This window comes from Lemur catta, chromosome 7 (assembly GCF_020740605.2).
Source record: "Lemur catta isolate mLemCat1 chromosome 7, mLemCat1.pri, whole genome shotgun sequence".
NCBI classification, from domain to species: domain Eukaryota; kingdom Metazoa; phylum Chordata; class Mammalia; order Primates; family Lemuridae; genus Lemur; species Lemur catta.
In genome coordinates this window covers 84,870,781-84,891,037 of record NC_059134.1, presented here as the reverse complement: position 1 = coordinate 84,891,037, position 20,257 = coordinate 84,870,781, and the positions used below count along the sequence as shown (strand labels likewise).

At 43.3% G+C, this 20,257-nt stretch overlaps 1 long non-coding RNA gene across 1 annotated transcript; it reads left to right on the top strand.

Moving 5' to 3' along the window:
* Nucleotides 1-666: 666 nt before the first annotated feature.
* On the top strand, nt 667-18,849 carry LOC123642589. The gene is made up of 6 exons (XR_006736490.1): nt 667-778; nt 5,978-6,160; nt 7,523-7,724; nt 16,541-16,642; nt 17,364-17,481; nt 18,803-18,849. It is a non-coding gene; the product is annotated as an uncharacterized LOC123642589 (long non-coding RNA).
* Nucleotides 18,850-20,257: the final 1,408 nt, after the last annotated feature.

Sequence of the window (20,257 nt, the reverse complement as noted above, 5' to 3'; positions counted from 1 at the left end):
AACAGCTGGAGGCTGGGGGCTGACTGTCCCCACTGCAGCAGGACAGCGAGTCTTCTGCAGAGAGAGATCCAGATGGGTGCCCCCAATACTGCCACGTATTGGCTCATGGAGGTCGCTGGAGAATGATCGAGAGGGGGCAATAATGAAAATAATATCTGTTTAAAGTTTTTTACACATTATTCAAGTTCTTAAAGTCATCATTAAACGTAATCTTAGCCACATCCTCTTCGCTACAGGTGAGGTTTATCCACTGTGACCACAGCTCAGAGCCAGTAACACAGATTTGACTTTTCTTAAACCTTTCCCAAGAACATCTTCACGGCACGATGCTTGACAGCCATGGGCATGGCCCTCGCAGAGCCTTCTGCTTTCTGTAAAACCCCAAAATGTCCATTTTAATTGAAAGTTGGAAACCAGCAAGTGCCCAGCAGTTAATCTGAAGCCAAGTTTTTACCAAGACAGCATTCTGGGTGCTGCCAGGGAAATGTCAGTGGTCTGTTGATAGCTAACTAACGGTGCAAAATCTCTAGCAAAGAAACCTCCAGTGAGTCAGAAGCCAATCACCCAACTGTCTGTTCACCACGTTTCCTTCCTGTGAGTCACTTTACCAGGCTCAACTTCTTCTTTCTCAGTTTCCAGGCCTTCTCTGGCTTAATCAATGGCAGTTAAAGCCAACATTATAATTCTTGGACGTATCCAGAGACGCGCGTGGTCCTCTCTCCTGGACAGCCCTTGCATGACAGTGGTAGAGAGGAGATACAAAGAGCTGAGCAAGGAGGTATGTGAGGGGAGGGAGAAGCAAAAATGACTAGAGGTCTAGAAACTTCTTGCTGCCTCAGGAGTTAAAACACTGTTTAGTCATAATTTATCAGAAAGGTGGCCAGTTTCCTGGGAGTAGTGTTGCCAGACAAAATGCAGGAATCTCAGTGAAATTTGACCTTAAAATAATAAATAATTTTAGTACAATAATGTCCAATGCAATATTTCAGACATACTCATATTAAAAATTTTTCTTTGTTTATCTGAAATTCAATTTAACTAGGTATTCTGTGTTTTTCTTTGCTAAATCTGGTAACCCTACCTGGGAGATATTTTAATTTCAGACTCATTCCCTTTGTTGAGCAGTGTGACAAGCTACCATATTGAGTAGGAAATAAGATAGTACCATCTCCTCTTTTCTAGTAGAAAATTCCGGGTTATTTAGACTTGAGATAGTTCCTCTGCCTTCCCAGCTCTGCTCAGCACTGAGCACTTCAGACTGACTGTTGGCTCAAACCCACCAGCAGATCACTGAGAGTGGACGTGTTGCCCTTGCCTTGGTATTTTCCATAACTAACAGCTTGGATCCCACAAGCCTAGTGAACTTCACCCTTGCTTTAATCCCTGCCGTGTTTGTCCTGTCAGTAGGACTGATTGTTTGTCTTGGTTTCTGCCTATACCTGAGGTCCTGAACTCTAGGCTATTCAGCTGTGGTCTTGACATCCTGCCTAGACCTTACCATTTCCCTCTTTTCAGCTATTCCCTTAACCCATGCCTAGGGTGTGTCTCTAAACCAAACGCATCACCTGGAACCACAATGCTGACTCCAAGCCTCATCATCTTCTAGAACAGAGGTTGCCAAATCTTTTCTACAAAGGGCCATGTAGAGTATATTTTTAGCTTTGCAAACCCTATGGTGTCTGTCTCAACTACTCAATTCTGCCATTGTAGTATATGTTCCAATAAAGCTTTATTTACAAAAATAAAGCCATTACAGGTTATGGGCTATGTTTGGCCCAAGAGCAATAGTTTGCTAGCCCCTGTTCTAGAGGATCCCGCGATCTTGCTGTTTTTGCCAAAAAGGTTCCACTTAGATAATAGATGCTGGCCTATTAGCTCACAGGGACCATATATTTTTTACTTGACATGATTTTGATGGCTTCTCCATGCTCCCATCGGGGCCAGTCCTGTTTTACAGTCTTGGCACCCTAGGGTTGGGCTTGGCAGTTCCCAGCTTTCTTCTCTTCCCCTCCACCTGCCTCTGAGGTCTTGGCATGGCTTGAGGATGAACATGCTAGAGTTTGGCAACTCCTGCCTTTGTTTCCACTCTATAGCTAGGATCCACCCCCTTTCTTTCCACAAACACTACCTTAGTTTGAGTAGTTGCCAATGCTTTGGACTGATTCTGTCTCCTCTTTGGACTTTTACCTGAGGCACCTTCAACTGCCTATCACTGCTGATGTGATGTCCCTTTCATAATAAGTAAGTGAGACTACCCACCAGTGCTAGGAATGGTTTGCATTATGATAGCTATGGATTTAGAGAAACTCCTTCTCTGTCAGATGATGGAAAAAAAAAAAAACACCTTGCAGAACCGGGCAAAGGCAGATGGTACATGGTTTCAGGGATACACATGAAGTGCTTTAGTGTGAAGAAAATTCAATGTTATGAATTGTATTGATGCTGTTATTAAAAGTCATTATCAGAACAACCTCACTATAGGGTGTGAAAATGCACAGCAGACTTCACGAGTACCTTAATACACATATGAATACATCCGCTTAGTCACAAGGACAGGACTCTGAAACCTAATGAATGAATTTCAAAAATAAAATTTTAAATTAGAAAAAGAAAACCTTTTTTTTTTTTTTTTTTTTTTTTGAGACAGAGTCTTGCTTTATTGCCCAGGCTAGAGTGAGTGCCGTGGTGTCAGCCTAGCTCACACAACCTCAAACTCCTGGGCTTAGGCGATCCTACTGCCTCAGCCTCCCGAGTAGCTGGGACTACAGGGATGTGCCACCATGCCCGGCTAATTTTTTCTATATATATTTTAGTTGGCCAGATAATTTCTTTCTATTTTTAGTAGAGACGGGGTCTCACTCTTGCTCAGGCTGGTCTCGAACTCCTGAGCTCAAATGATCCACCCGCCTCGGCCTCCCAGAGTGCTAGGATTACAGGCGTGAGCCATCGTGCCCGGCCAAGAAAACCATTTTGAAAACAGATCCACACAAATAATGTTTTAAAATAAATGTTGATTGACACTGGCTGCTGCTGTGGGTCAGTGTGACCACTTTGTTGTACACATCCTTTTATGGGATAAATATTTCTCTCAAAAGTTAAGTGAAATTGAAGGTTCTGTAAGCCACATCCTATGTTAAATAGAGCTCATTTTTTTTATTTTGCAGACTTCCTTCCCTCATTTTTAAAAATGTGTTTTCTATTTACTTTCTTTCATTATGACAGATTTTCAATAGCCATTATATCTCTAAATTGAAACCCTATACTTTCTTTCCTAAGACTATTTTTTGAATTACCTGAATTCCTTCAAACCAGTCAACTATTCTAATTTAATTGTGATGACTTTGGGAAGAATCTAAAACTATCAGATCCTTACATTACTGCCATTTTGTGGTTTGATTGTAGCTAGTCGCATTAGACAGGTGCTGAGCACATGTGAATTAAGGTAAATGGTTATGTAATAATTGTGATCAATGGTCAAAACTTTATTAATAAACTTTTTAACAAGTATATTTGGTATAATTGTTAAACAATAGACTGCACATATTTAAAGCATAAATTTTGACATATGTATAAACCTCTAATACCATCACTACCATCAAGATAATGAACACGCTCCCCAGAAATTTCCTCATGCCCCTGGGTACTCCCTCCCTCTCGTCCCTTCCAACCTGTCCCCCACTCCCATCCCCATGCAACCGCTGATCTGCTCTCTGTCACTGTAGAGCAGTTTGCATTTTTCTAGAATTTTATATAAATGGAATCATATACTATGTGCTCTTTCTTGTCTGGCTTCTCTTGTTCAGCAAAATCATATTCCTTCATGTTAAAGTGTGCATCAATAAATTCATCCCTTTTTATTGATGATTAATAGGCCAGTTTATTTGATAACTGTTTAATAACAGTTTGGTTATTCATTTACTTGCTGATGGACATTTGGGCTGTTTTCGGTTTGGAGCTGCTATAGGAACGTTCACAAATAGGTCTTCATATGGTTATATGCTTTTGTTTATCTTGGGTAAATTTCCTAGGAATAGAATGACTGGGTCATATTTCTCTTAGGTAAATACCTAGGAAGAGAATGACTGGTTCATACAATAGGTGTATGATTAACTTTTTAAAACACGGCTGAACTGTTTCCCAAAGGGTTTGTACTGTGTACACTCCCACCAGCCTTCCCCAGTGGACTGGTCACTGGCTGCTATATTACTTACAGTGCTTAGTGGGCTCTTTGCCCATTTTTTCCAACTCCAGAGCTTATGAGCCTAACCCTGTTCTAACTACTTCTACCCAGTTTTCACACTTTGAGGTACAACTGTGTACTGATTAAACTTCGGGGTCAGATAAATTCAAATTTGAGTTTTATGACTGGTTTCCTGTGGCTGGAGATGGGCTAGACCCTGTGAATGAGATGGGGTGTACAGGTCTCACTGAGAGTTAAAACAAGGCACTAAAATATGGAAAAACAGAGTCATAGTGAGTACCAAATCTAGAGGGGCCGGAGGAGGGTTGGAGACTGAGGCTACAGAACCAGGTGGGAATGGAATGCAGATGGAAGCAGGTGGAAGACCTCATCAAGTCACTCAAGCATCAGAGGATGCTGCTGGATTGGATCTACGGGCAAGTAGGAGTAAAGATGTGGTTTGAGCTGGCGGGATGGTTTTAAGGACCAGGAATAGGGCAGAAGAAAAGGTACACTTACAGACTGTCTTTCTACTCTAACACAGGAAAGCTTTAGCTTGTCTTTCTTTATCCTGGCTGACCCAAGAATAAGCTTGGTGGTTCCATGGAAGGGACATATACACTTTCTGTTGATCTAAAATCAAGCCAGGTTGCCACAGCCATATAATCAAGTCAGATTTAGATGAAGTCTCTGAAGAGTCCTTTGTCACACTTACGACTCTGACCATGTGAGGTCAGACTGGGGACAATAGGGAAGGCAACAAGGGTTTATGGGTCTCTGTAAAATATGATTACTCACCTCGTCAGGCAGAACCATAATTCTAAGTTACCAAAGAATAGGAAGAGGTCATGCATCTGGGTTGCCACAGAAGAGGATTCGTGTTTCGGGTCTTATTAAGAGAAACTGAGAAATCGTAGGACTGTGGTATAGACTTCATTCTCTCAGTCTGGGAAACAACGTACGAAGGGCAAGCTTGAACCCACATTGCTTCCTGTGGGCCTCCGTAACATCACCCCTCTCAAGGGGATGACATGATCTGCTTTTCTCCAGATAAGTGGCCAGTAGTGAGACCGTTCTCTCAGGGACAAGGTCACAAAGACCTCTCCAGACATTATACCAGATCATGGAGAGGGGCAGGGCATGGAGAGAACAGCTGCTGGGTAAACAACCAGTACTGCTCGTCGCTGGGGTGACTGGGTGGCCTCTTTGATTTATTTCCCTCGTGGAGGCAAAGCAGCATCATTTGAAAGGCATTTTAGGAGATGTGCTCTGCCTCCATGAGCTCATGGATATGGTTGATGTCCTAGTTCAGGAGCAAGCAATTCCTTTTTAAAATCCTGCTGTGACTATCTAAAAAACATTTCCTAAGTTACATATAAAAGGAAGTCATTTAAAAAAAAAAAAAAGCAACTTGCTTTTATTTCTATGTTTAGCCTGTACTTCATCAAACCTCGCCCTCTGGGCCAGCAGCCCACAAATATCTCATAGCACTTACTAAAGTGTGTAATGATCTGATGGATTTGTTTATTTCTCTGCCTCTCCCGTTACCTTTACTGTAAGGCTCGTCTGTCTTGTTCACTGTTTCTGTCTGAAGCACGCGGCACCAAACCTGGGCCACCGTCGTCATTCAATACAAAGGTGTTGAATGAGTAAAGGAATGAATGGAAATCTTGGATCAGTAAGTTGTGAGGCAGATTGATAGAGCAGAAAAGACACCTAGCACTATCAGTGTCTTCGCCAAATTTTTGTCAAGCCCAGAAGCTTGTTTTTAATGCTGGCCTTTGTATGTCCTGCTAGGACGGGTCCCAGATGCCCAGGAACACTGAAGACAGGGACTAGAAAGGCACCATTTTCACTAATTTCCATCACCGTGTGCATGTGGAGTTTGGCCACAGCAAAGTAAATCAGTTGCTATCTTTGCAGCTACAAGAAGCAGAGAATGAATGGTAATTCATTTACACTCTAGGACCTTGGTTGCAGGTAAGAGAAACGCAGTTTTGCTTGCCCAACTCTCTGGGGATCTCAAACTCCTCATTTTTTATTACGGTGTGCCAAGCTCCCAGAGACGACTTGAAAGGAGCCCCATCCCGAAACAGATGGACACTGGCTGGGTAAAGGCTGCCCCAGCTTTCAGACGTGGGATCCGTGGACCATTTTCCCTCCCAGGTGGAAAAGCAAAGAGCAGAGGCTGGGGAGTGTGAGAGGAGGATAGAGCGGGAGGGCTTCAGACGTGCTGCGAAAGCCACGGCAGGCAAAGTTGTGTCTGTTCACTGCTCCTTCACCACAAAGGGAAGGGGACAAGAACAAAAGCATCAAGCCGAGAGTGGGAGGGAGTGGGTCTGGAAGGATCCTTTCAAAGAATGACACGGAAGCTGGGGAAGCAATGGCGTGCCTGGACCGTGAGCTGGAGCGCTGGGGAGTAAACATCAACGCTGCTGCTATTGTTTCTCCAACTTCTCTCCTCTTCTGTGGGTGCTTTTCATGGCTGGGGTTTCCTCAGACAAGTCCCGGGGAGCCCAAGTGGTGACAGAAAAGCTGAGGAAGGGAGAAAACTGGGAGGTATTTCAAGAGCTTCTTCCCCCACGCTCCTCTTCATTTCCCCTTGCAATCTGGCTCTAGGAATACAGCTCAACTGTGGACACAGATTCGATTGCCACCTTCCAGGGCCCAGCCTGCCATTCCTTCTCTGCTCACACTGTAAAATCCTGCATGGTTTTTATTAACGTCCTAGCAGGGGCCTTGCTTATTCGATGATTCATTATAAGGGGGATGGAAAAGGTTATGAGAGCTCCAGGGAGCTGCTGCCTCGGAGGCCACCTTCCCCCAGCCGGCAGTCTCTGTCTCGGTGTGGAAAGGACACCTGCTCACCCAGAGACTAAGCTCTGGGCTAGACTAGCAGGAACAGGCCATGGTGCTTGGAGAACTGGCATGAGCATGGAGAGGCTTGTCCTTGTAGGTCGATAGTTCAAATCCCAACTGAGCTGAGGACAGGGAGAGGTGGGGATGCTCACTGGGGGTGTTGGTGAGTTTCCCCGCACAGACTGGTTGGTCTCCACGGAGGTCCCTTTTCCAGGGCATGGTGTTGCCTCATTGATCCCCACACCTGTGACAAAACAGCCATGTGGCACAACGCGAAAGGGGGCCAGTTCCTCCATGACTGGGATATCCCCTCCTGCAGCGGAAGCAGGATTGAGGGCAGGGCCGGTCTCAGAGCGCCATCCCCAGGGTGACGTCTCTTTCTGTCTATATCCTCTCCCAATGTGATCTCATCCAGTCCCAAGGCTTTAAACACCAACACCCAAATTTATATCTTCAGTCCCGACTTCTCTTTTTCAATTCCAGCCTCGTTATCTCCAACGGCCTCCTTGTCATCTCCATTTGGATATCTAACAGACATCTCAAGCTAAACTTGTGCAGACAGCATTCCGGAACCTTCCACACACCCTTATTCTACCCACATGCTTTGTTGACAAACTCCATTCTTCCATTTGCTCAGGCCAAAAGCCTTGGCTCTTCCCTTGGTCTCAGAACCCACGTCCAAACGGTGAGTATGGTTTGTCTCTGCCAGGAGACACATCCAGTTCCGCATTTGCACCACTGTCCCCTGGGCCCAAGCACCGTCATCTCTCACCTGTGTCACTGTAATGGCTTCCCAGCCGGTCTTGCTTCTGCCCCTACATGTCTTCTGTTTATTCGCACCCAGCAGCTTCAATGACTCTTCAAATTGAAGTCAGAATCACGTCACTCTTTCCATTCAAAACCCTCCAGCGCCTCCCATCTTACTCAGAGGAGAAGCCAAAGCCCTTACAATGGCCTGGGAGGCTCTAGTCGTCTGCCCTGGCCCTCACCCCTCTTACCCTTGCCACTGCGCACCCCCTCCTGCCACACTGGCCTCCTGGCTGTCCCTCAGACACCGAAGCACATTCCCACCTCAGGTTCCCCGGGCATGGAGCGCTCCGCCCCCAAATACTCACACAATCACTCCTTTTCCTTCAGGTGTCTCACCTTTGGGTGTGACCTTCCCCGATCGTCCTCCAAATCTCACCCCGTACCTGCCACCCCTCACCTTCAGCGTGAGAATTCTCCATGGTGTTTCCTTGTCCATTTGTGTCTGTTTTTACTCTTTTATGTGATGGTCAGTCAGGTGTGGCCACAAGAGGAGGCACAGGAGAGGTTCAGGAAAACATAGGTCCTAGAGACAGGAGGCAGGCTCTCATGCAGGGACACCTGGGGAAAGCCGGGTCCTTTGCTGAACCACAGAGGTGGTGCCTGGTTGGGGATGATGAAGGCAGAGGGGTATTGCCTTGTGGGGGGCACAGGCCCAGTAGCAGAGGCCTGGCTGTGGGCTGGTTGGTTTGCATATCAAAGGCATTCCTGGGACTAGCCCCTTTGCTATCTCTAAGAATTGGCTAGCCCTGGGAGGGACAGTCTCTTCCCAGCCAGAAAAGTTTTTTACGATGGTCAAAACATCATAATATACAGAAAATTTAAAAAAATATTTATTTTACAGTATATTTTCCATCTCTACTAGAAATAAGTTCCATGAGAACAGGGACTTTTTGTCTTTTTTTCACTGCTTAATCTGCAGTGCCTAGACTAACACGTGAGATATAATAGGTGCTTAATAAATATTTGTCAAGTGAATGAATGAATGAATGAATTTCTAATCCCCTCCTACCCTCTGATTCCAGGGTCACTATTGTTATTGGATCCGGCATTTTAATTGCATTAACAATAAAGACAGAGAGGGTGAGGTTGATTGTTTTATTTGAAGGTAGAGTTTTTTAATGAACTTATAAGGAAGATACTGAACTTTTTAAAAAAAGAAATCCGTTGAAACCCATTAAAATTTTTTTCCATTTGACTGACTCATTTTATGAGAACAACAAGTTCACATGCAGCAGACAGAGAATTTGGATGAGGCGGGGGTGTTAGAAGCAGAGAGGGAGAAACATTTTATTGTTTATTTAAATAAGGATCACCCCCTCCCATTTTATTTTTTTAGATAAATCTTTTTTTCTTTTCTAAGTGGGGAATACATACAGAAAAGTGCACGAAACTTAAGTGAATTACTGATGAATTATTGCAAAGTAAACAGACCCATGTACACACCACCCAGGTCAAGAAATAGAACATTACCAACACCCAGAGACCTCCCTGCACTCCTCCCCACCACTACGACTTTTTCCTCTTTAAAGGGACCACTATTATGACTTGTAACACCATAGATTAACTTTACTTGGTTTTGAACTTCACACAAATGAAGTCAGATGGTACATATTCCTTTGGAACTGGCCTCTTCAATTCCACATTACATTTGTGAGATTCATCAATGTTGTGTGCAGCAATGGTTAGTTTATTTTCCTTTTGTACAGTCTTCCACTGTATGACTATAACAGAGTGTATTTGTTCTATTCTGGATGGACTTTTGGGTTGTTTCTATCTGAAGCTATTATGAATAATTCTGCAATGAATAATTTTGTGCATATCTTGAATGAACAGAAGCTTTCATTTCTGCCAGATATATACCCAAAAATGGATTTGACAGGTTTTATACAGACTACATTTAGGTTTAGTATTAATAGATATACCAAACTTTTCCCTAAATGGTAATTTTATCTTAAGTTTTCACTGGCAATGTTTGAGTGTTCCAGTTGCTCTGAATCCTCAACAACACTTGGTATTGTCTGCTATTGTAATTACTTTCATTTCGTGGGTGTTTAGTGATACCGCAATGTGACTTTCATTTGTATTTTCCTAATGACTAGTGAGGTGGAGCACCTTTTCATGTGTTCACTGCTCATTCTGCTTTTATGAGGTGCCTGTTCAGGTCGTTTGCCCATATATTTTTAATTGGGCTGTCTTTTCTTTTGTAAGAGTTCTTTATATATTCTGAATGTGATTCTTTTATCAGTTATATGTATTGTGACTGTCTCTTCTCACTCTATAACATCGTTTTTCTGAATCTTCTCAGTGGTATCTTTTGATGAACCAAAGTTTTTAATTTTTATGAAATTTATTTATAAATATTCTTCCTTATGATTAGTACTTTTTGTGTCCTATTTAATAGTATTTGCCTACCCCAAGATCAAGAAGCTATTCTGCTATGTTATCTTCTAGAAGCTTTTATATTTAAATCTACAGACCACGTAGAATTGAATTTTATATATATATTTTTTGTTTGTTTTTTGCTCTTGTGTGAGGCAGAGGTTGAGTTTTATTCTTATTTTTCCATTCAGATATCCATTTAACTCAGCACCATTTATCGATAAGATTGTCTTTTCTCTCTACTCTGAGGTGCCACCTTTTTCATAAGTTAAGTGCTTATATGTGCATGAGTCTGTTTCTGGGATATTTTGTTCCATCAGTTTCCTTGTCTGTTGTGCCAATGCCACACAGCCTTAGTTTCTGTGGCTTTACAGTACATCTTGATATCTGGTCAAGTAAGTCCTCCAACTTTGTTCTTCCTTGGCTCTTTGTATCACTCTCTTATACAGAATAGAAAGCATCGTTAAAGGTAAAATGTCTTCCCATTTGGTGTGCCCTCACATCTTCCAGGCCACCAGCAATGGCTTGATGTCATCAAGTCACACCCACACTTCATTCTACAAGTTGCCTCTGGTGCAGCCCTCACTGCCTGGTCCATCCCCATTTCTTCTCATACTTCCTTCTTTATTGCCAAATGGCACTTTCCTGTGTACAACAGATCCATGCAGTACAATATCTTGCAAGTTTCTGCCACTGATGCTACCTCTATTGTTTCTACTTGTAAATAAAGTGTGTTGTGTTCTGACGACTCTTCAGGCATTGTGCTGAGTGCTTTGCATGCACTACCTTATTTAATCCTTACTGCCACCCTAGCAAGTAGGTACCCTTTTTCTGCCCCTAGAGGACATACACCATCCTCTCAAAGATCCTGATTTCCCCACTCATTTTTTCCTTCTCTGTTAGCTTCAATGTTTGCATAGAACAGAGCTTTTCTGAGTTAGACAGGACCTGAGAGACATTTGCTTTGACAAATGAGATGAGGCCCAGAGGGGGAAGTGATTTACCAGTGCCTCCTCGGCCAGTGAATGGCAGAAAATGGATTAGAACTCAGGTCTCTGGACTCCCAGGCCTGTATGCTTCTCCCACACACATGTCCCAGGAGCAGTATACAGCACAGACTGGTCTCCGCCTATCCAACCTACTTCCTCCCTGTTTCCGTCTAAATTCTCCAAAGACTTGTCTGTGATGTTAGCTATTTCTACTTCCTCATCTCCCTTTGTGTCTCTGACCCACCCCAGTCTTACTGCCTCACTGAAACTGCTCTCATCGAGACCACACATGCCTTCCATGCCGCCCAGCCCTGTGGCCTCCTTTCTTACCTTCCTCGCCCTCTCAGCTCCCTGTGACATGCATGGTCACTTCCATCTCTCTCAGAACATGGTCCCTTTCCTTTGCCTCCATCACTACACCCCCACGGGTCTTCTTCTACCTCATCCACTATTCTTTCTCTATTCCCCTCTGCTGGACCCACCTCCCGTTACCTGGACATTAGATGTAAGAGTGCCCCAGATTTGGTCTTTACCCATATTTCTACCAACACACTCTCTCTCAGTAACTCACCAGTCTATGGTCTTAAATACCATATAGCTCCTGATGTTTCTTGAGGTAAGAGTTCTAATCCTCACTTCTCTCTTGAGTTCCAGACTTTTAACTTCTTCCTTGATATCCTTTTTTGGAGGTTGTCTTCACTGAATTCTCTATAAAAAGAGCCTGAGGCAAGGATTAAGATACTAACAGTTTAATTAGGAGGTGCAAGTCCAAGGTATCCAGTGTAGGAGAACAAGGGAAGGTGTGACATAATGTGGTGAGTGGCATCACTGTCCCGGCTGCCACTTCACAGGGAGCTGCCAAGAGACCCAGCAGAAGTTATGTTCACTCAGCATGTGGGACTTCTCTGGAAGAGTTATTTGGAGATATTGAGGGGGAAGTGAAGAATTTATCTGTCTGGCTCCCATTTCCCTCTGTTTGGGGTTTACCCTCAGAGAGCTAACTCTGTAGGTCCCGTGGGTGTAATCTGGGCCCTGCTGCCATGCAAAAAGCCACCTCATGGTGCGATGTTTTATTCAAGCCTGAAAGTGGAAGAGTGACCCAGAGCTGATAGAGCACTGTCCAGGGGAGAGGGAGAAAAAGCATGAGGCTGTATAGTGTTTGTGGGCCAACATGGTATCTATTAGGCATATCAAAATGAACTTGACTAAGCAGAACTCTTGACTTCTTCCTCCCAGCCAAAGGGATTCCTCTTCCCACACGGCCTTTCTCATTTCAGAAAATGGCACCCTTGTCTCTGTTGCTCATGCTTAGTCAAGGAAACCATCAACTCAGGCACAAGCCACTGAAGCAGCCTGTGAGCAGTTCTCCTTGCTGCTGTTCTTGCTTCCTTTTGATGTATTCTTCACACAGCTAGGGTGACCTTTTAAAGGGAGTGAAGGAATGCTCTTCTCCCTAGCTCTGGAGCTCTGTCCTGCCATGTAGTGATCAAAGCAAATCACCCCCTAGGAAAGCCTTCCCCAGCTGCCCTCTGGAAAGAGTCCCCCTCCTCTGACACTCTTCATTGCCCTGTTTTATTTTATCCTCAGTACTTTCCACTCTCTGAAATTGTCCTTATGGATGTGTGATATATTGTCTGTTTCCTCAACTATAACATGAGCTCCATTTAGATACAGAGAGTCTGTTGTCTTTCTCCCTCTACCCACAGCACGTTGTATAGTCCTGGGTACATAGGAGGGCTCCATGAATGTTTGTTGAATGACTGAGTAACAGAATGAACCACAGGTGAACGGAGGGATTAACTGTGTGGAAGGAAGGCATCTGTTTGCCTGACTTTTCATCGGTTAGGTCTTTCTACAGCTAAAAATTCTTTGAGAGCAGGGAATATGGGCAAATTGAAAGGTGTTATTTACGTCATGCTAGAGTTCAGGGTGAGTTTAGGAATGAGTTAACAGCTTTTCTCCTGCCCCATTTTTAAAAATTAGACTTTTAAGATTGAAATAATCGTAGACTCACATTCAGTTTTAAGAAATGATACAGAGAATCCTTTTTTTCTTACCCAGTTTCCCCTAATGGTATCTCTTGTAAAAACCACGGTATAATATCACAGACAGGATGTTGACATTGATGCAGTCAAGATGCAGAACATTCCATCACCATAAGGATTCCTTGTGTCATCTTTTCATAACCTGCCCATTTCTCTCCTGTCCCCACCACTCCTTAGCCCCTGGCAAGCCTGAACCTGTTCCCCAGTTCTACTATTCTCTTATTGCAAAAATATTATGTAGCCTTTGGGGACTGGCCTTTTTCACCAGCGTAATTCTCTGGGGATTCATTCAGGTCATTGCACGAATCAATAGTTCATTCTTTTTCATTTCTGAGTAGTATTCTGTGGTATGAATGTGTCACCATTTGTTTAATCCTTAGCCGTTTCAAGGACAGGTGGGTTGCGTCCAGTTTGGGGCTATTATGAGTAAAGGTGCTACAACATTTGAGTAGAGGTTTTTGTGTCAACATAAGTTTTTATTTTGGGGGGATAAATGACCAGGAGTGCAATTGCTGTGTTGTTTAGTAGTTGCATGTTTATTTTTTTAAGAAACTGCATACTGTTTTCCAACGTGACTGTACCACTTTATATTCCCACTGGCAATATATAAGTGATTCAGTTTCTACGCATGCTTACCATATTTGGAGAAATTGAGGAGCATTATTTGGGTCCTGCTGGAGTTGTAGGTGAGTTTGGAGATTCATTAACAGTCTTTCTTTCACCCCAATTTTTTAAGAAGACTGATGCTCTGCCTCCAGCTTGGTTCAGGTGGGGGATCACATGAATGATAAAAGCCAACTGCCATCTGCATAAAACACCCCACTAAGCATCTTCCTTCAGGATGACAAGCAAGGAAACTCATACGCTTCTTGGACTTCCTAGTCAATTTTAAATAATGTCAGAGAAGATGAACCATCCTTTGAGGTTTTTGAGAAGAGTATGTGGCAGGATTCAGGCTAAGACCCTGATAAGTCCCAGGAAACCACACACGCAGACCAAATCCTGGACCATGTTTTTGATGAATATAAACTTCAGGTAGAGGGATTCTGCAGCAGGAGGAGGCAACAGCAGAGATACAGGTTCGAATGCATGTTTCCTGGCCTGAGCCCAACCTGGATTTAAAGCTGCTTCTAAAAGAGAAGCCCTGACCTGCTCTCCATTTCTTCTATTTTCTTATTTCAAAAATATTAGGTAACCTTTTGGGATTGGCCTTTTTCACTCAGTGTAACTCTCTGGAGGTTCATCCAGGCAATGGCCCTTAGCTGTAACGTTTGGTTTAGTGTTTGAGACTGGGGTCATGGTGGGGATTTTCTTTCTTTGGGAGTTTGACAAGACAAAATAGAGAAGCAGAAAAATTGGTCTTTAGCTTGTCTCATGATTGCTGCTTGTGTCCTTCCCTTGTTTCCACTCCTGCTGGAGCCTAGCAGCTCCTCCACCCCTCTTCTCTTCCCCAGCCTTGCCCTTCTCTAACCTTCTCAAAGGCACCTGTTTCCTAACACCTTAATTATTTGTATTTGATTTAACACATACTTATATAGTGGTTACTATTTTCCAGGCATTGTATTGTGATTTTATATATATGAGCTCTATTAAAACTCATAAAGATCCTCTGAGGTAGGAATTATTAATGTCCCAATTTCACCAACGCAGGAACCTGGGTACAGAGAAACCAGGTTCATTTGCTCAAGGTTAACACAGCTCAGAAGCGGCAAAGATGAGATTCAAACCCAAGCAGTCAGTTCCAGAATTCACAGTCTTAATCACCGTATTATGATAACTTGCTATTATTGACAAATATGCCTTAAACTATTATCTCTCTCAAGGCTCTTGGGATTTCAGTAAGGAAAAAAGCCTTCAGCTGAAGGAATGAAACATTTAGATGTGAAACTTCAGATGGCAAGTGACAGCTATTTCTGGGGCCACTACTGCCTTCCAGGAGTTCCTCATGTCACATCCTGTCACCCAGGCTAAGGGAGGTGCAGGGCCCCCACAGGGAAGAATCTAGTCCATTTAAAGGCTCTATCTTGTGCCAGTTATTTCAAAGAACTACAACTAACCTTTAGGAAATGAATTACTATACGCCAGGGACTGTGCTAGGAGCTGTACATGCATTCTACCAACACCAGTGCGGGGCAGGCAGCACGAACTCTCTTTTAGAGATTAGAAAGCTGAAGCATTAAGTTCCAAGTGGCTATGTCATGTAATATAAGTCACACAACTTGAAAATGACAGTCCCAGGTCAGGCTGAACCCCACACCTAGTCTCTTTTTACTACACAAGATTGACCTTTAAAAGGTTAAAGCTTCTAGTTTTGTAGTCCTTATTTTTGGTCAGAGTGTCAATTTTGGCAAATAACAAGGCAAGAATAGAACCTTCCATTTCCTCACCCGTGAATCAGTTGCTCTTCCAGACTTTCTCATCTTAGAATGTGGCACCACGACTACCAGCGTAGGCGCTCAAATCAAAACCCGGGACTTGGCCTTTATTTCTCCCTTATCCTGTCCCCTTTATGCAATTTACCATTCTATCTCCAAAGTGCACCATGAGCCCATCTGCTTCCACCCGTCCCCACCAACAGCCCCTGTGTCCAGCCAGCACCACCACTGCCAAGGCCACATCGGCAGGGCCCTCCTGTGCACCCCAGTTCCCCCCACAGTCCAGCTCCAAGGAGAAGACATGAATTGGGTCTTGTCCCTCTCTTATTAAAGATTGTTCCCACTGGATGTGGTGCCACTTTCCTGCTCTCTCACTAAGCCCCAGCCATGGTGGAACAGGTCATATTCTTCCAACTTTGGACCCTTTGCCCACACAAGAATCGTCTCCCCTGCTCTTCCTGTGACTGTCACCTCCTCAAAAAGGTCTCCTGAACATGAAGGAGACATTCTCCCTCTATTAGGATTAAATGTATCAAATTCATCATAGACTAGCATCTGGCATACAGTAAGCACTCAATTAATGTTAGTTCTTGTTGCTGTTGTTTTGATTATTGTTGTTATTGTATATACTCTAAAAATGCATGCCTAGATGATTAGATAAATGGAATAGGGAAGAGGAATAATATTAATATCTGGGCCCCCAGGGGCATCTAAGAGAGGAAGCTTAGATATTTTTGAAGGAGAAACAATGTGGCCTCGTAAATCCTCTTTTCCTGACTTAAACATAAATGTTGTTACTGTTACTGTGGTGCACACAAATACCATGTGCCTAATGCAGGCATGTTTTACAACAGCAGTGTAAAACATATTTTAAAAAAACCAATAACAATATATTTTTAAAAGCACTGTCCGGGCCTGTCTGATTGATTTTTCTGGATATCAACTGCCCCAGCTCTAACAGATCTCCATCAAGTTTTTTCTACGACTTAGCAACACATACCTAAGGTAAATAAAGTTCGTTCTCTTTTTAGTTTTCCAATTTCCTTGTTAATAAGATAGGAAATGACTTCCAAAGGTATGAAAAGAAAAGGATGAAGATAAAGTGGATCAGGATAACACGGGCTGGACCATCAGACTTTGTCCAATGAACAGAGCAGGTGCTGCCTTTTAACAGAGCAGAGGAGACAGCACCGAGGCCTCACTACCGAGAGGGCTCGAGGCTGGACCCTTCTTGGACAAAACAGTGTCCTGATTTATGCACAAAGACACCCATCACGGCATTACTCATCATATTTCATGTCCAGTGCTGGGGACCTGCTTCAATAAGCTATAGAACAGCCATTTGATGGAACATTATAAAGCCATTAAAATAATGCTGGCAAAGAACTTTTAAAATATGATGTTCTAATATTACGTGGATAAAGGAGGTGTATGAATGACATTCATTAAAACATGTCATCGTACCAGCTGCTACATTTATTAACCCTTTCCTTTAGTTCAGGCATCATCCCCATTGAGAGCAGACAGGGAAGCTCGGAAACAAGCCAGGGACTACTTGATCCATGGCACAATGTTGTGGACGCCAAGCTCTTCCTGCTGATCTAAAAGCCAGGATTGCAAAATATGAATACTATACATCATCGTAGGCTTTTTGTTTAATTTTGTTCCTGTGTACTTTGCAAACGTTCTAACACTTTTCCAAAAACACTTTTGTTCTCTTTTAAAGTTTCCCTGGGAACTTCTAGAAGGCAGCTCCTGTGGACTCTCATCATCTCCCACCCCATCCCCCGCACATGTGTAAATAAAGAAACACCTTTAAATTGTAACAGGCTAAACTTTCCCCTGTAAGTTGATACTCTGACCAGAAGTCCGTGGGTGGGTGGGTGGGATGGGTGTTGTGTTTTTGTGTGGCAGCTTCTTTTGGCTGATAAACTAGCACTTAAGTGTTTCCCTTTTCCAACCCCCTAAATGACAAGTGTCTTTGTGGTGAAGTGATGGCCCAACCGTTGCTGCCAACGGGAACGGTCCTGGGGGCACTTATTTTTAGTTTGCTGTCTAAGGACGGGCTAGGCTGGGTAAGCAGAGACTTTGGGGCCCAAACCTCCAGAATCCCGATCAGGGAGCTTTTAAAGAGGAAGAAAGGTAATGACCCTTAAACCCTGCTCTGCTCTCATCTGACCCCCACATATAACACTTTTTAGTCTGAGAGTAAACATCCTATACCCACTAGGGGCAGAAGTGGCTCTTTACTAATATTTTCAGCTCAGAGTGAAAAAGTAGAAGAAATCAAAGGAAAATGGTGTCCAAGTCATCTCATAGGCCCAGATGGCTTAAAGGACTCGGTCATACACTCAGCTCTAAAGTATAACAAAGCTCCCAGCCTTGGTGGGTTACTTCACCCAGGTGTGCCAGGCCAGTGGAAGTCCCTGGAGTAGCCTGGAAACTATCAAGGATCTAATAAATCACTTGATGCTGAAACCAAGTTTGACTTCCTTCTGCAGTGTGTATCTCTGCCATCTCGGGTTTCAGCATTGCAGACACTAAAATGTGACAGGAAACCCAATAATCTAGGCTAGCAACTTATTTTCAAAGCTGGGGGCTGGGGAGGGAAGGCAGATGCAGCCTGTAGACAAACATGAGATCAAAGGTTTGATAAGACTTGGTATCTTTCAAATGGTACTCACAGACATTTGTAAGGTGCTTTGCTCACATGGCCAGCCTGGGGCAAAGTGGTGAATTCAAGGACAATGATCAGGAGCAGCCTCCATCCTCTTTTAGCACCTTCCTCCCTTGGAAAGTCCTCTCCTGTAGACACTCACTGCCCTCAGCCACCATCCATCTCCAGAGCTGCCCCCACAAAGTATCTCCCACATAGCTCTGCCCTGCCTGACCAAGCCCCTGCGCTGCTTTTTTATTAAAGAAGAGATCTTAAAATGTATTTCTCCCATAGCTGTTCATTCCTTCAAAGTGTTTTTGACTAAACCAAAAGTGATAAACTAACTTATGACTTATATGCTATGGGTGATAATGACAATAAATTAATACTCTCAGAGAACTTTTGAAATTTACGCTAACAATAACTAATGGGATTTTCTGGCACCCTGGGAGGCTGGTAAGGTAGAGATGTTTAGTGCTTCCTTTTATCCCATTTTCCTTTCCTTTTAGACAGGCCCATGGGACGGTGGTCTGTGTGTCACATATGGACCAAGGCATTTAACTGCCAGTGAGTCACCCTCCAGTCAGCTCTCCCTCTGTTGTGACAACTGTGGAGTAACTTGTCAAAATGGAGGTGTCATAAGACTAAAGCAGCCTGGATCCCCGAGGCACCATGTGGAGGACAAGTGTCCTAGAGAATCATCTAGACCTACAACGGGGTTTGGGTGAACAGTAATAAAATTCCTTCCTGTTAACCCATTAATATTTTTTGTTATTTTTTTATAGTAACATAATCTAGCATATCCTGACAGATACAGCTAGTAACTTTTCATGACCTCAAATCACAATCCATAGTTTGTTTCTGTTAAAAGACAAGATTACAACAAATCTAGTTTTATAGATCTTCATTGGCTTTTATTGTGATTCTAGAATCAGGCAGTATTTCAGACCAAAAACGGCTCAGAAGGCTCCACCTCACCACATGTACAGGTTAGATTTATAGCCAGAGAAAAGGAAATGACACACAGAAAGCGGAAGTGGGGCACAGAGACAGCCCGACTTGTGGCAGCTTATGTCTGTCTTGTTTGAACCTGCGTTGGACAGCTGGCAGCCTGTGATTGGCTGAGACTCAGCCATATGTTACAAACGTAAACTCCTAAGTTAGGTTTTCGATTTGTTCATGTAGTAAGGTGGGTTGCAGTTTGTTACATAAGACTCTTAGAGAGGCTTCTAAAGCCCAAATTTAGTTTGATTTAACAGTTCCTATCTACTGTTCCACGTATAGCTGTGTGGCTTTGGACAAGTTAGGATACTTCCCCAGAATGAGTTTCAGTGTCCTTCTCTGTAGGACAAGGTGGCTGGTCTCTTTTCAGGTGTAAGATTCTAGCCAAGCAGCAATCCAAAATTGCATGGTATCTGCTCCCTAAAGATAACTATTATATGGTAAGACAAAGCAAGTTGTCCCAAAACAAATGGAAATGTTCAATCCAAGCTGAACACTTTTTACCTCATCATCTCTCTGAACAAAGTCAAGATCTCCGGTATCAGTACATGAGCACGTGTTTTAGGAGGTTTGAGATTGTGCTAAGAGGCCACATAGCATCTGATTATCCTCCAGACTTGGTCATTTTCTGCACCTCTGAGTTACCAATATTTGTCAAATTAAAGCCGTTCAATTTGGGAATCAGGCATCCTTTCTCAAAGATTTTTAGTGGGGGGGAGTCCCAGTTAAGGTATGAAGACAAGAGGGCCACATCATATAAAACAGTGGTTTGCAGCCCTTTTAACATGAGGATGCTTCTTCATAGCAAACACTTTCCCTGGATGTGTGTGTATGTGTGTGTATGTGTGTGTGTGTCCTATTAGTGCCCACTGATCTAAAAAAAATGCACTACTAAAAAAACTATTTTAGTGAATTGTTATTCATATATTTGAAAAATAGCATATGTTATTCAATATATTTAG